The sequence below is a fragment of the Melozone crissalis genome, unplaced genomic scaffold (genome assembly GCF_028551555.1).
Source record: "Melozone crissalis strain CALT ecotype California unplaced genomic scaffold, PUWL_Pcris_2 ptg000029l_1, whole genome shotgun sequence".
Lineage (NCBI taxonomy): Eukaryota > Metazoa > Chordata > Aves > Passeriformes > Passerellidae > Melozone > Melozone crissalis.
The window spans coordinates 12,135,353-12,152,223 of NW_026535807.1; the positions used below are offsets into that span (position 1 = coordinate 12,135,353).

A 16,871-nucleotide genomic window follows, 5' to 3' on the forward strand; every position below is an offset into this window, starting at 1 on the left:
ACCTATTGAATCTGAAACTGCTTTTATGATGCAAGACTTGTAGCCTAAACTTCTGCATCTGAAAAGAGGTTACAAATGAATCATCCAGCAGAAAACCAGAGTGACTGGCTGTGACTGAGCAGTGACAGCACAAAAGAGGGGACCAGAACGCTCCTGATAGCCAGGTGTAACTACTGGAATGAGTCAATCTCACTACTCCAAGATAACAATAGCTACTACAGGAACCTGCTGGAATGGTAGAAATCACTGGCCTCCTGCACTCAAAGAATCTCATCAAGTCCCAAAGCAGGCATAAGATAGGGGAAAAAGATGTGTTCAGAGAAATGAATGTATTTCCATCTTTTTCTTATAAAACCAATTGACCTTTCCTTTTTTGCAGCATTCCCTACAAAATTTTCCATGTTTTTAACTGCCTCTATTATTGCAGGCCTCAAAAAAACCCCCTGATACATAGCTCAAAAGCACAGTGAAGGGGAAAGATGAATTTTGAATGGAGTGAGAGTAGAGCACCAGGGCTCCTTAGATCTTGTATTGGAAAATGACACACGAGACCGATCTTATATGGCATAACCCAGTGGCCCTAAGCACAGAGCTGGAGTTCCATTGTGTCACTGGACTCACTAATCAAGGGCAAGGCCAGCACAGAAAGCCCATGTAGGTGTTAAAAATGAAATGCAGTATGTGAAAAGAATGAAAAGCAGTATGTGAAAGACTTCCCTTCCCCCAACAGATAGGCCTTAGATCTTCAATTGAAGGAAAACAAAACAGTAATCTGTCATAAGCTGATAAAGATGAAGGTAAACATAAACTATGGATAGATCAAGAAATTCTGACTGCATTCACTGTATTAATAATCAAACCCACTCTAAATAATACTCTCCATAGTATTAAATACTATCTATTAACACACTAGTATATCATACAGCTTTTATAAGTTATATGCTTTAAAGCCACTCAAATTAATTTGCTTGTTAATTTAATAGGCTGAAAGTACAGAACCCTCTCTGCTCAGTGCAGAGGTAATTATTTCTTGCTTCCTGTTTGTTTTCAATTAGCTTTCTTCTTCATTTGAAAATTCTTCTGTTATGAAAAAGTGAGTCACAGGCAAGGAGAAACAAACATGCTTCTGCTTATTTGCTCTTCCCCACCCTTTTCTTCTCTGTGCATATCTGCCTTTTATCCCTCCCAAGGTTTTGATTAATCACTGCCCCTTGTAACCACATTTTTGCACAATCTGCAAATGGGACTCAGACAAGATAGCACAAGGAAATACAGGACAGTGACGACAGGAAAAGAAATGCAACAGATCATCAGCCATACAAAACTTGTAAAACATCAGCAGAGACAACATTCAAACGGCAAAAGGATATTTTTAAACAAATGTCTACAGAAAATACACATTGCATTTAATATTATGTAACTTATGTCCACTTAAGTGCATACTACTGAATTGTATTACATAAGTTTTAGAAAAGTGATCCTGTTCAAGTCTTTCCATCCTGTTTGTAAATATGCTTCTTCCTGTATCCAGAAGAAGCAATATCAGCCACATGTTAGTAGCTCATGTCTGAGGAAGGGAAAACACACTGCCTTCAAATCTTGCTATAAAGGATTCAGTTATCTTTAAGGTAGCCATTCCTCAGGAACCCACTGAGTCAGCCCCTTTCAGGTAGCAAATTCCAAAGTTACTTCCATGCTGGTTTTCACTAGTCCAAATGATGTTTCTCAAAGGTCAATCTCTCCATCCCTTCTGCATAATTACTAAAGCTATCTTCAGGAAATAAAATCAAGTGCAAGCCCTGAAACAAATGTGTCTATACATCAACTAATACTGTGGCAGCATACTGGTTTTTATGTACTATTTAATTATGCAGTAAGCACAGTGGGTCCTCAGATTCCCAAACCAACACCTTTTAGACAGCAGCTGTGTGACACAGCACCTTCTGGGAGCCCAGCACCCCTTGTCCTCCCTGCTCCCAGCACACCCAGGCAGCAGTGCCAGCTCACAGGGCAGCAATGCCTCCTGCCCTTCCCAGCTCTCACTGCCGAGCTGTGCCACCACCTCCCCACCTGGACTGGCTCAGGCACTTGCTCAGTCACTGCAAACCAGTTTCGAGCAAGGTAAACAAGGAGGTGCTTAAGCTGACAGAAAAAATGGCAGCATATACTGGCCTAATTACACTTGCTTTTATAATTCACTCTCCAGAGCGAAGTCCCAGCCCTTTTGCACCTCATATGAACAACAAGTCCAATGTAGAGCAGAGATGGCAGCTCACACACATTCAAAACAACTCAGCTTTTGAGGACTGTTAAAGCATGACCACATCCTTAATTCAAGGGATAGCTGTATAATTGTGTGAGGGCTGGTTTCCCCTCCTTTCATAAAAAATACAAGGTAACACACAAAGTATTCAAGAAACTCATGTTCCATTATCATAACATCTCAACCAAAAGTCTCTTCTAGTCTCTCTTTCTTCTTTATAATTTATCCTTTATATGCCCTCCCACCTACAAGCCATTAATAAGACCAATTAACCGCAGACACCTTACCAGCCTGCTTCCACAAAATTTTTGAAGATTTTATTCTCAAATAAAACTTGCAGGTCATCAGTACACACAAACTTCTCCAAGTACAGTCCACCTTCCTTAGAAACTATATTATGGAAGTTTCAAAAAGCTACAGATTTTTGTTTCCCTGTTTTCAAGGAATTATGTATTTATTTCACAAACTTAGTATTTATCGTATTTCAAATTAGTCTTCAGTTTTGCAAATGAAACAAAGGCACCTCCTCTGCTCTGACCTATGGTGCATAAAAATCACATTCCTCCTTCTAGGTCAATGATTCAGAAGAGCATCAATAACCTGCTAAATCAGTTCATGTTTCATTTTCATGCAGTTAGATATCACTATGATTTTTCCCCTATAACAAATTGCTAGTATTTTCAGATTAAAGAAACAGAAGGTTCTTCTGTAGTGATCCCAAACCACAATACATCAAAGCTAAGTACATAAAATATGTTAATTCTAACTGATATTAGGAAGTTGCAAATTGCTATGCTCCATGAGGACAGATTTTAACCTAACTTAGGAAATGTAGGTTAACTGTTTTCTTCAAAGTAATAAAACCAACTAACAATAACAAACTCATTCTGTTTAATGATCACTATTGCAAATTCTTCCAGAAGGCAGGCTGAAGAGAGCTCCTTAATTAGCCTGACAAGTGAGAAAGCCATGATGTGTTTTCTTTCCCAAACCATACAGAGGCCTGATACTGGATGAGACACATCTGTCTCAGAGAAGACAAAATACAGGCTCAGAGATGTATACAAAATCTTGAAAGTAACACACTTCTTCAGTGATTTGATTATCTGGATTTAATTACAGTAGAACTACAGGAAGAAACAACTGACCAGCTTTTTCATACTTCTATATTTGCTATTACTATGTACAGCCATCATTTGCCATTTTAATAGCACATTACTGCTACTCCATCCAACCCAGCTTGAAACTGCAGTTCAGAGCAATTATTCTGACAATTACAGTGAGAATTGCTGGAAAACTGAGGCAGTTTGTCCACAGAGATGTGAGATTCAGTATGTGAAGAGGAACAACTTCTACATCAAAAAATGCAGGGAGAAGAAGAAATCATTACATATAATTAAACCTATTTCAGCCTCTTTCCAAAGCTGAATTAATAATTAAGTAAGTACCAAATTGTCGGCTATTGCCTTTTACACAAAGTCAAAAAGTAATATATTTTATGTATTAAATAAATTTCCACTGCCTAAAAAATGAATGTAGAAAAATAAGCCAAATTTCAGAATCTCCTAGTTTACCATTCTTTTTCTCACCTCTTATTTCCTCTGTGAAAGAAGTACACAGAACTTCCATGAGCTTCAGGGTCCTGTTATACCTTTGTGGCTTCAGCTTGAACCAGAAAGATTTATATGATTTTGTCCAATTATGAACTATAACCCGTAAGCAGTTGGCAGTTTCATTTTTGCCATGGTTACCACCACAAAGGGGCAGCAGGGCTATTAGCCAGAGCAGTTAAACCATAAAATGCTGCAGTTAATGATGAAAAATTCTTCCCTGACTCACACTAAATAATCATTGAACAATTAATGCAGGCATTATAAATGCACCCCCTGAGTACTAAAGCCAATACCCAAAAGCAGGAAGTAAATAGGGATCTAGAAATTGGAATACTTGCCCTGGAGTGATACTTCACTAAGCAGTAATGTAGCTGAGTTCATTTACTCATTGCATGCTGAGAATTCTACCAGGAAACAAAATACACTGTGCACAAGTCAACTGTGCAAAGCCAAAGACTTTAAAACAAAATATATACCATGGTCAAACCCACGTAACCAACATTTGCCACACTGTGGCTAGAAATTTTTTTCTTTCATATTGTTACAAGATAAAAATAATCTTATTTGAAGTCTTCACAATGAGAATTTTCTCATTTTGGGAGCAGCACTCTGCTAGCAGACTACACAGTGCAAACCATACTGAATTCCAGGTCAGTCCTTTGGCTGTAAGATAGAGAAGTTCAAATGCTCAATTACCTCCAGATCCAATTGATTTGAGTTTCTCATTCTGGTCTGCTTAGACAGATCCCAAATTCCTTTCCTCTCACTTGGCTAACTCCACCCGTCTATCAAGGAAGTAGAAGTATTTGTCTCCATAAGCAAGAGTAATTCACAGGGTGGGGTACATCAAGCAAAATTGCTTTTCTATTTAGTTTTCCATTTCTTAAACACATAGATCTAATAGCTCTTTGCTTACTAAAGCCCAGCTCCTTCAACTCAGAAACAAAACTAGTGCATTAACTTTTGAGTTATTATGAAAACTCGCTTTTACAATGATTCTAACTACCCCAGGCAAGCACCCACTATGAAACTAAAAGCAACCAGCTGTGAAGAAAGGGATTTTCCAGTTAGATTGAACAGAGTGAAGGAGTGGCAGCTGGCTTTTCAGGGACTGAAAGTATTGGGTTTCTCAAGTGAAGCAAAACTTGCTAGCAGTTTTCAGTAACTTTTCTAAAAAGTAATAAACTTTGTCAATTTTTTATCTTTTTTGTTCTTTTATTAATCATAGAAAAAGTGGTATTCTTTGATAAAGCATGGGACAAAAAAAGTCACTGTGTTTTTAACTCAAAGTGTAAGCCTAATGTAAATCCAGCTACACTGATGAGAAAAAGTTAAAATCTTCAGCTATTCCCAGGAATCCAATGCTATCCCTCCAAACTTGCCAGTAGTTCAAAGGGGTAGAGGGGAAAGGGCAGCAGGGAATATGCTCCTCTGCTAACCAAGTTGTTCCTTTGTCTGTTTACACCTTGAAGTTTTGTTGTCTGTACTGCCAGGACAACCCTGCTGGTTACTCATACCTGTTGTCAAGCAAAGTAAACTGTGCCAGTAAAAGCAGCTTTGTGCCAGCATAACTGAGCCTGGGTATAAACACAGCTTGGCCTTTGCAGACACATTATTTGAGGTGCTATAAAATATTAATCTCTGTGTTCCTTGCCATGTCCTGCTTGTTCAAGTGCTTTGAAGTTCACTATAGATCCTGTCACTCAACTTAACTTTTGTGTGAGTGGTCAGCAGACTTTGCCCAAAAAGGGCACAGGGATATGACAGGGAAGGGAAGATGGATGGATCTGTGGGGAGGAAGAGGAATCACCTTAGGCAGGCAGGAAGGCAATGCCCAGCACTGAGAGACACCCACAATTAACTGTGCATAAAACATCTTTGGCTACAGCCCTGAGCTGCTCTACTCCTTCCTCAGCAGCAAAATGTCACCTTTCTCAACAGAACAAAGCAAAATGTTCAAGTTGTACCTGTGAACATTTCAGCACAGACTTTTTTTGACGAATGACTTTGCAATGCTTATTTTAACTGCTGACTTTTACAGATACACCTATCAGAACTTTCAATTCTGGCATATTAAAATCATTAACAAAAAAAAGGCACAAAAAAGCATGTTTGCAGACTTAAGGTCACCTCCTATGTGTTGTGCCCATTTAAGCACAACATTTACTTTCTAAATCATTATTCAAACCACACATTTGCTAGCTAGTATTACAATTCAGCTTACTCATCTGAAGGTGAAAAGCTCAGGACTCAGGGTTACTATTAGTCAATAGCTCTATACTAGTCTTCAAGTAGTTACAGATAATCTACTTTACATCCAAAAATTCAGAAAGAGGATATCAGACACTTATTTTACAATGATTTTTGATTTGTATTAGAAAGTGGTCTTTATTAACAGAAAGGCTACTAAAAATATTAAACAATTCTTTCTAATTAGTTTTACAACTAGCTACATGAATCTTAAAAATATGCTAGTTAAATGGTTTGAGCTATTTTTATCAAATATAATTCTCAAGCAGCATTGTTGCATCTTTCCAAGTAATTCATATTTAAGAGAATGACAGAAGTTGGCTAAAAGTTTCAGTGTAGGACCTCAAAATGTATCACAACCCAAATTCTCTAGTTTAAGACAATAGCAAAAACCCATGCTCACAATTCAAAATCTGTGCATGTATATGAAAAAGAGGAGAAAAAAATCCCTACTGCTTGTGTCCAAATCTAAAGTTCTCTGTATTAGGAGACAACTGTGTCAAGCTGAATTAAGAAAATTAAGGAAACCATGACCTACATCATCCTTGCTTTCATGAAATACAAAAATTTTATTGTGGGTTCCTCAGTCCAGAGAGACATGAAGCCCCTGGAGCAGGCCCAGCAGAGCTGATGAAGATGATGAAGGGATGCAGCATGTTTCTCATGAGGACAGGCTGATGGAGCTGGGAGCACCTTGAGAACCTGTGAGTACTGGCTGGGAGGTGTCAGAGGATAGAGCTGGGCTCTCATCTGTGCTACCAAGCAATGGGACACGAGGCCATGGGCAGAAACTGATGCCCAGCAAGTTCCACCTGAATATGAGGAAGAACTTTACTCTGCAGTAACTGCACACTGGAACTGGTTGCCCAGAGAGGCTGTGGAGTGTCCCTCACTGGAGATATTCAGAACCATCTGGACACAATCCTGTGCTGCATCCTCTCAGGTGACCCTGCCTGATCAGGCAGACTGGACCACATTACCCACTGGGTCCCTTCCAATCTAACCATTATGTGATTCTGTAAAATGTAATTAAGTAAACAAATTGCGTTACAATTCCTGAATCCCTCAACATCAGTCAGTGCAGAACTGCATGAACATCACTAACTCACTTGCAGACTGCTTTTATTTACTTTAGTTTTGAAAGGAACTATCAACGCTCCGAACACCTAAAACAAGAAAACATCTGGAAAAAAAACCATTCATGTTATGGGAATAGCAGTTTAGACAGGGAAAGAATCCTTCATATAAGGTGATAAATATATCATATATACCAATACTGAAGTAACAGATTAAACTGAAAACAAAGCTTTTATTCTATGATTGTGCACTATGACTGTGCACAACCAATGTGAATGGAAACATTATCACAAAGGATGGCTCCCCTTTCTAACCTATTTACCTTCACCCTCCTTCAGCAGAACTGGCAGCATTCAAGTAACACACAAACTACTTTCTAGAAATAAACATTTCAAGCCTAACTTGACAGCTGTGAAATTAACACCTCCCAGCAATCACATCCCATAATGGAAAAATGTAGTATAACACCAAGTCAGAGAAGAACAAGTCCTGGACACTCCCTATTATGCTGTAAGGCCTCCTCAAAATTCTGTAGTTAGTACACTCTCTGGTAGAAGATTTATGATGAAGGATGTGAGCAGAAGCAATCCTAGGCATGATGCAAATTATTCATTCTTCTTCTAAATAAAAATTTCTGCAGGAAACACAAAGTGTGTAATGAAGTGACTCAAAAGGCAGAAGCTGCTCATGTACCGGGGTCCTGATCTATCCCTAGATTATTCCAACAATCCAAAAAGGCATTCACTGTCAAAAGGAGAAGAATGACAAGATAGATACTCACCAAAAACTTCAAGCCACAAAATGCGACACCACCATATAAAAATAGATCCCTCTCTACACATCAGAGTCACTAATTTTGATGCAAAAAGCTATTTTTAAAAAGAAGAGATGTAGAGGAAGAGTTCTAATTTACAAGTAATTTGGTTTATATATAGCCAACTGCCTTGCTACAGTGTCACCATAGTTACTAATTACTACTCTTTAGAATGTCTCTTACTTAACTTTTGTCCTAAAAGTTCACAAAAATTTCTGAGTATCAGACTTCTGCTAAAAGTGCTACATGGTTTCAGGATAACTTGAAGAATTTTGTATTTATTCTCTTCTCAGCAGAATAAAAGTCTATCCCTTCATATACATCATGCTTGAAAACTTTTGTACATGAATCACAAAAGAGATTAAGGATATTAACACTTTCAGAAAAGATGCAATTCCATTCTGAATATAGACAAAGTATAAAAGTTTCCCACAAGAAAACTACCCAACTCAGTACTAGTTACATACAATATTCTCAAGGAAACTGAATTTTTAGCCTACACGAAAATTCTCAAGTACTATTTTCATCCCACCCTGAAAATGCTGAGAGAATTTTAAGGTACATTATTGCTTTAACTGCAAAGCTAAAATACATTAACAATAAAGTACAATCAACAGAAAGCTTCCCAGGAAATGATTACTCACACATCATCCCAAGATGCTCAAATTGACTCATCAGAATACTAAAACAATATAAAGAAGAGACTTATTTGTCTTACTGCTGTCATAGATGAAAATATCTCACATAACACCCAGAGACTTTGAAAGAACTTTTCCTACTCCACATTAAAACACTAGCTTGTGCAATGTACTCATAAAACCAGTAAAAAGTAGATAAAAACAGGTTTCTAGAAGGAAATTGTACTTGCAAAGAAGTTTCCTGCTTTATTTCATTAAAGAAGCTCAGCCTCTCCTTACACAAGGCATTGGTACAGCCACGTATCAGGTATCACTGTGACACCAGTGATTACTTTGTATAATTTATCTCAACTTCTATCATCACATCAAACATGGACCTGAGGGAAAACATATGGCCAAGGTGACCTCCTGAGGTTTCACTTAATGCTACTGTGTTCTTTGTATTAATCAATAATGGAAATATACTGCAACTTAATGCAGCTTTAAAATAAAGAAATAAAACACTCTAATAGGCTGTCACCCAGAAATCCAGGCTTCTTCAGGCTCATTACTTTAAGTGTAAAATATTGCTGAAATACTCATCAATCCTGATGCCCTTACAGGAATACTTTCTTACAAAACTAGACTGAAAGCTAAACACTATTATTTACTCTAGTAAATGTAATTACAAGTTTGGCAACATGGCACACTCAAACTCTGCAGTAAGTACAGTTAACTTGCTCTCAACATGTACAAATTCCCAAAGACTGTATTTGTAGAACACATGTATCCAGATAAAATAAATAAGCTCTGCAAAGAGCAGGTTCTCATACACAATCTTAATTTCTTTTCAAATACATGTTTCATACATGTTTCAAAAGGTTTGTAATGTATTATTGCAATTTGCTCTTATCTTTAGGAGGCAAAACCACCCATAAATATTCTGCAGTAGTGAAGAACACTAAGACAACTCAGAAAACAAAAACTTTTATTCTTAAATTCACAATCAAAAAATGGTTAAACTTGATAGTTAACATTCTTTGGCCAACCTAATGAAGAGCAAGACCAAAATAAAGTATGGTTTTGTCTCTGACTACTGCAAAAGTATGACAAAGATTGTCATGTGTGGACAGAGTTTTGCCCCAATTTAAGAGCAGATATAAGGCATAAATCTCTCCTGGTCTTTAGATTTTAAATACCCTTATTAGAACCTTGCATAAACAAAAACTAAAATCAATTTCTGTAACACCTACTAAAGAAACCAAATGAATTGTTTTTATGGCAAAACACTGAAGAATAGCCAGAAACTACAGAAAAAGAAGAAAACAAATGAAAACCAGATTTTTAAAAAGCAATCTTGAAATACAACCAGCATCTATTAGTAAATACTTAGAATGAGAAATCCAACACATCATCATCCATTGTTTCTGCTTCCTCAAAAATCTCGAGCTAAAGAGGTAGATAAATCACTAGCAAAAAATGAATTAAAAGGGAAGTTTTCCTTAAGAAAATTGCACTACTGAACTTCTACGAGCAAACAATTACATTTTCATTTGCAAACAAATTGGAGAAAAACCACAACAGAAGCCAAGATTACCAGATACTCTGCCAGAAGAGAAGAACTACTTATGCAAAAGCAAAAGGTGATGAGGCAGCTCCTTCCTTTATCAGGAAACTCCAACTCCCAGCACAACCCGATGTTTCAAGGCAGGTGCAGAACTGCAAAAGATTCTTAATTGTCCTGCTACTCACTGCTAAATTGCTGAATTAGTTAATCATTACATCAAAGCTCCTCTACTCTGGCACAGAAGAATCACTTTTCACATGCTGACTTTACAACTTCTTAGAGAGTAAAGGGAGTTGCTGAAACTATTTCAAATTATTTCTCATTTCTCCTCCTTCCACACAAGGCACTGTGTTTACCTACAATCATTAATTCCATACTGCTGCTGGTTTATGGCAGAGAAAACTCCCTGTGATCACACGTTCAGATAAAGAAAAAAAAACGTATCAGATTTCACAGATACCTCTAAATGCAATGCAGCAGGGGGTTGGTATTATATCTATATATGGGAAAACTCTCAAAATATCCTGAAAAAATATAACAAAGTTCCTCCCTGCCTTTTATTGAGAGACATATTCCATTTGAAAGAACTTGTCTAATTTAGCTACAGTATTTTTATTTTTTTAAAGAAACATCTGCAGCAGGCCTAGTTAATTCACCTCTCCTTTGCACAAAGCAATGCTGCCTTGCTTTCTGCCATCATCTGCTCCTGAACTCTTAATCCACACAGCACAAGTGTCACGAGGAAAATAATGTTCAGCACATTGCTAAACAACAGCTAAAATGCCCATGCTGAGGATAAACTTAAAGCTACTGTGATATCAATTCAAAGCAGCCAATAAAGATGCAAAAGTACGAGTCCTAACTGAAGGGAACTGCCTCAGTACAAATGACACCACACCACTTTTAATCATGTCAAACAAGATATTTTTGTAAGAGGTCCAAACCACAAGTATTACCCAAATAGAGTGTAGTGAGAGTTCACTACACAGCTCCTCATACTGAAAACAACAGGTCACCAGAGCAATATGCTCCTCCCTGCTTTCCCAAAGACTTCTCTGCATCAAGGGCAGATCAAACCTTAAAAAAAAATTACTAAATTTAATTTATTTTCATTCTGTGTTTTGAACTTCAGCATTCCATGCAGAGAGCAAATGCAATTAACTGGAAACCAAACACCAAAAGAGAAGGGTGCAGCTCCATCCAAAGATGGAAAATTCATTTTCCAGCACAGAGGAGAAATCTGACAATTGGGAGTTTGATATTTGTACTCAAGGCACAGCCAAACCTTACCTCCAACAAAGTAAGAGCAAAAATATCCTGGGAGGAGGCTGTATTTATTTGTAATGCATTCCTGGGTCAGGACTTTTAAAGCAAGTAGTAATTAAGTACTGGTATTCCTGAACAAAGGCTGATTTATTCCAGCGCTCCTTTGAGACCAACAATTACACAATAAAGATTATTTATTTTAAACTTATGAAATCTACATATGGAGATTGGTCAGCCAGCAATGGGAGAGAACGTGTGAGCTGATTTTTGATAGGCAATCTTACAGAATATTCATCATTCATGTCTTTACCTGTGTCCTACTGGCTTCAAAACAAGGGGCAACCTTCTCCTCAGAGGTTCATGGCAGAACCAGGCCAGCAGAGGGATGGGCAGAGGGCAGATAAGGGTTCAAGGATCTGGTAACTGAGGTACCAAACCTGGTGACTCACACATCTCAGTCAAGGGCCAAAATCTCATGCAAGATACATTGGATTTACATATTAGACAGGCTGCTAATATGGCAAAACTTGCCAGGGTGCAGCTTTCTACACAAACAGAAGTATTTTGCTGGCTTTTTTCCTAGCTATTTTCTATCAGGGTTATCAAGGATGCTACACTGCTAACACCTGTGCCCGTGAATATGATTATTCAGACAAGCTAAAAAGAAAAAACAACACACACACACACAAAAGGACCAACAACCCAAATCTCTTCATTTCTGTGTCAACAGAAATGCACCCAGAACACATCAGTGCCCATGACCAATCTGCCAGTGGGCATTAGGAGCAGGGGAACTGCAAAGCACTGCTGGCAATCCCACACCCTTTCAGCTGAAAAGCCTGAGGGAGTGCTCACCCAGACCTCTGAAAGGTCATTATCAAGCTTTACAATTTTTTGTACTAAATGTGCCATACTTTCCTCTAGAACACAGACAAAAATTTTCAAAATACAAAAATAATGTCTTTCTAGCATCAGAGGTTCTAGACTGTCAGTCTAAGAAGAAATAGCCTCCCTCGACAATTTAATTCTTTAAACCACCCTAAAAAGTTTTCCAAATCCCTTCCCTAAGCAGGAAAATGCCTTTTCCATTCACTATTTCAAGCTAAGTTGCAGCCACTAGAGGGCAAGGCCGCGATACAGAACACGCTGCCCGGGCTGGGTAATGCAAAACCAATGCCACAAAAAGCAGAGCAGAAACTACAGCTGAACACTGCTTATATTATGAACATTTGGTTGTTCAACTTTTTTTAATACTGAATTTTCCATTAATTATAGGACTATACCCACATATTCTGTGGGTTGCCTAAATTATTAATTCCATCTTTACAGTCCAAAGCTTCCCAGACAAGCTACCTCTGCCCTTCAACATCCACATTTACAATTCTCATCCTTCTCAAATTTTAAAATTAGGTTTCTCAACTTCAGTGTTCATGATACTGAAATTACACAAGTTACAGGAATTCTACCCAGAATCAGCAAGCATAGATAAAAACCAGAATGCTGTCAAAGGCTTTTCCCATTAAATATAGAAATTGAACTTCCTAATCAATGGTAAAAATTATCTAGCTAGAAACTGGCCATATGCTGCAGGAAACGGAATTAACATGCAGATTTTTTTCTCTGTCTAATCAGCATTTTTTAAAAAATTCTGTTCTGAGAACAGTTAGGCTTTTTCTGTACAAAGATCACCCTTTGTTGAAATGTATTCTTGACATTTAATATATTAAATTCTGCTACAATTCATTATGTATGCTCTTAGAAGAACAGAAAACAAGGTCCAAAACTAAACCAAACCAGGAAAATGAGTCATTCACTAAAAGACCAAAACCCCAACTGACAGAAGGACATACACTAGAAGCTCAAAACAAAAACATTCAAAGAATTATTTCAAAATTTATAGTCCAAACAGCATGGAAGAAAGCTCAGCAAGCTTGTCATTAAAAATGATGACACTTAATAATACTGGCACTGCTCTAGTACTGTGCATGGAATCAGTCCCATCTACACTGGCCCATCTACTCCATGGAAAAAAGATCTGTACAGTGTATCACCGAAACAGATGAGCCCTCAAATTAAGTTCCCATAACATTCAAACTGCACTCCCAGTACAAACACAGCCTTCCCACAAAAAACATGTTTGCTGTTAAGTAATAAGCTTTGACATTCCAAGAGGTTTGACATCTAAGCCTAAATTTAATACAGCTGTAGACAAGATTACACTTTGATTAAAGGAAAATCAGCAAGACTTTTACACTACCTATAATTAGTCTACTATTAGTACAAAGTTTTAATAAACTTTAATTAGAATTAGATGCTATCCAAAGCTTGTTTCAAAGGAAAATAGGTTGGGCCACTGAGAATAGGCAGCATTAAGAGCAACACGGTTAAACACAAGTTTAAGAGAAACATGTGTGTCCGTACTTCTTCTTTTAAAGTTTTTAGAAAAAAGATTTTCTTCTGCAGCCAAGTAGTATACTTGGGTCTTAAGCAAATACTGGGCATATCAAATACAATACATGATGCTGGTTGGTTGAATGTTTCACTGGATTACTACAGCTTTGCACAAATTAATAAAAGAAAAAAAAAATTAATCCCAAACAAATCTGTGACACTGCTGTTAGATGAATTTTCAAGTGTTTACCAGAAAAAAACATTTCACAAGTTTGCCCAGCCAGCCTTAAAACAATTAAGATGTTATTGTTATAACAGAAACAAAACATGAAATTTGTATATAGATCAGTAACAGCCCTCCTGATTGCTTATACACAAATTCATGTGAATATCCACCAAAATTACAAAACCTAAGGATACAGGAAGCAAGTAAAGGCAAGGCCCTCTCACATGAAAGTACTTTTGCACATAGCTCTGGTTAGGCAGGAATTAGTCTGTCCAGCACAGGCTTGGACAGAAGTAAGCTGGTCCTTCTCCTACTTATCTCTAAATCACCTCCTGCCTCTGCTGCCACCTGACAGCAGCTCCTCGGGGCTGAGCAAGCAGCTGCATTTTAGACATTCTCAAATGACAGACTGCAGCAGGAAAGGACTGTACACACCACCCCAAGCCTCCGCAGATCTCTTGGCTGCACTGCACTGCACTTTCCTTGACTGCACTCACAATCTCCCATCTGGGTTTCCAGGGAAGTGTCAGCAGTCAGCTCCCTGCTTTCTTCTCTCTGTATCTCAAATAGTTTCCATCCCACCAAGTTCCTCCATTGACAGCAGGTCTGTGCTGGGAGCAGCAACATCTCAGCAATTATGGAACACACCCTGAGCAGTGCACAGCTGCTGTGCTTCTCCCTCACAACCACCTCAAGAGTTGCACCACAGGACACCTCCAGCTCTCTCCCTGTTTATATCTTCTGGTTTCTTTTGGAAGAGACAAAACACAGACACGTGGTGGAACTGAGTGCAGACCAGTCAGCTCCCTGCACGCAACAGCAACACGTGCAAAGCACACAAGGGATGGAAAAACACCACAGAATATCCTGCACTCCTTCAACATTCAACAAGATACCTTAAAAACAAAGGGGGGGGGGGGGCAAACTTCTGAGCTCAAAGTATATGATTTAATTCTTAACAACCTCTCATGGGGCAAACAAAGTGCATTTTTAGTACATTTACTTGCTTCTCTGTCTCTTAAAATTAGTTAAAGTCAGGTAAAATAAACATGCTCTTAACAAAGGTGCGCAATTTACCTGGTTAGGTTATACTTTTCACACTTAATTCAAAACTGGACAACTTGAGCAGCTTATCTACCTCCTGACTGCACAAACTGGATGGACCTGCCAACCTCCAGACTCAGCAGCTGGGTGTCTCCAGGCTTCCAATACCATCCCCTCCTGCAGTGCCAAGCAGAGCCCATGCAAAGCAGGACACACCATCATCAACCAGCACCCAGCAGCTTTCTGCCACCTGTTTCTCAACCTCAGTGTTTCTTAACAGGCACATCAGGAACCTTGCTGTTTTCTTCATTTCCCTTTGAAAGGTTCAGCTTGAAAACTTAAAGACCAGAAACAGCAAACTAGTAAACAAAATTGTGTAAACATCAATAGTTCAGAGTAACAAACCTGAGAAAAATCCCAAGAGAACTCACACAGCTACTACTCTAAATGCAAAAAAGGTAGTATTTTAAATGAACTAAAGTTAAATCTTTATTCCTAACTATTCTATGAATACCTAAATACTTTTAATAAACTAATTTTCAAATATAAATTCTTAAAATTTCAGAAGGTCCTTCTAGATTGTATCAGTCACCCATATATACAATAACCAATGTGCAAATTATTAATGCATTTTGCACTTATTACTTTAAGAGAAAATTAATTATCATTTACAGAAAGTAAGTCAATTGATAGCAATATTCCACAATAAATTACAACAGAAGTATTCTTGCAGTGGACTTTTTGATAGAATGTAAAACATTTATTTCTTTGCCAGTTAGACAAGAATAACTATAAAACTTCATGTAGGATCAGAAGTTCATAAATCACAAATATTTCCATAAACCAAAACCACCTAGTGAACTCTAATATGGAATGCTCTCATTAACAACTCACAATTAAAAACAGGTGAAGTGCTCAACAGTAAGTGTCTCAAATACGGCAGAGAGACAGCACACTCCTCACTAAGAACAGTTTTATATAGGGAGCTGAAACTATTTTTCCTAAAATCTTTCATGGAAGATGACCCATCTTCCAACTACATGACTAGTTCAATGAAAAAATAAAAACATCTATCTGCTCTGGAAATACTTTACTTCACTACAAATACAGCTCCTTACAACTGCCATTCCTGCACTGCTCATAACAATGGCTCTTTTCAACATGCTAAGAATATTTTAATAGAATCTGAGAGAAGTAAGCATTTTTTAAAAATTAAATACTGAAAAAGCATAACACAGAAAATCACCAATAAAAAGCTTTGTTACCTTAAATGATAACTGTAATGTTTGTGATCATTTTTCCATAGCACAGAACTCTGCTCTTTGGGCACTGTGCCTAATGGTATAAGTACATTTAAAAAGGAGAAGTAGCAATACATGTTTCCTGTTGGTTTTTCACTTTTTTTTTTTTTTTAAAAAGAACAACTTGCAATCTAGAGTGTGCAATTGTGACTTCAATTGCTCCTCAGTTTCAATATTTCCTTCTGCATCACTTGATTCACTTGTAACACCGATCCCCTTGTCTCTATCCATCCTTGTAGAATTTCCCATGCAAACTCCCTGCTATCTGTAGTGCTCTTCTCACCCAATTGTCCATCCCCAGCACAGCCTCAGTGCTGGTACAAAGTTCACCTCACCAGTTCTCCAAACTGACCACACAGATGTGCTTCCTGCCCTCACAACACCTGAAGGCCACCCTCCATGGCCACCGGCTCAAACCACAGAAAGTGACCTGAGAACTGGT

General features: G+C 37.9%; 1 protein-coding gene across 22 annotated transcripts in view; it reads right to left on the reverse strand.

Annotated features, from left to right (window-relative positions):
• Positions 1 to 16,871, reverse strand: part of SLMAP (sarcolemma associated protein) — an 86,691-nt gene that overhangs the window by 55,773 nt on the left and 14,047 nt on the right. The window lies entirely within an intron of this gene.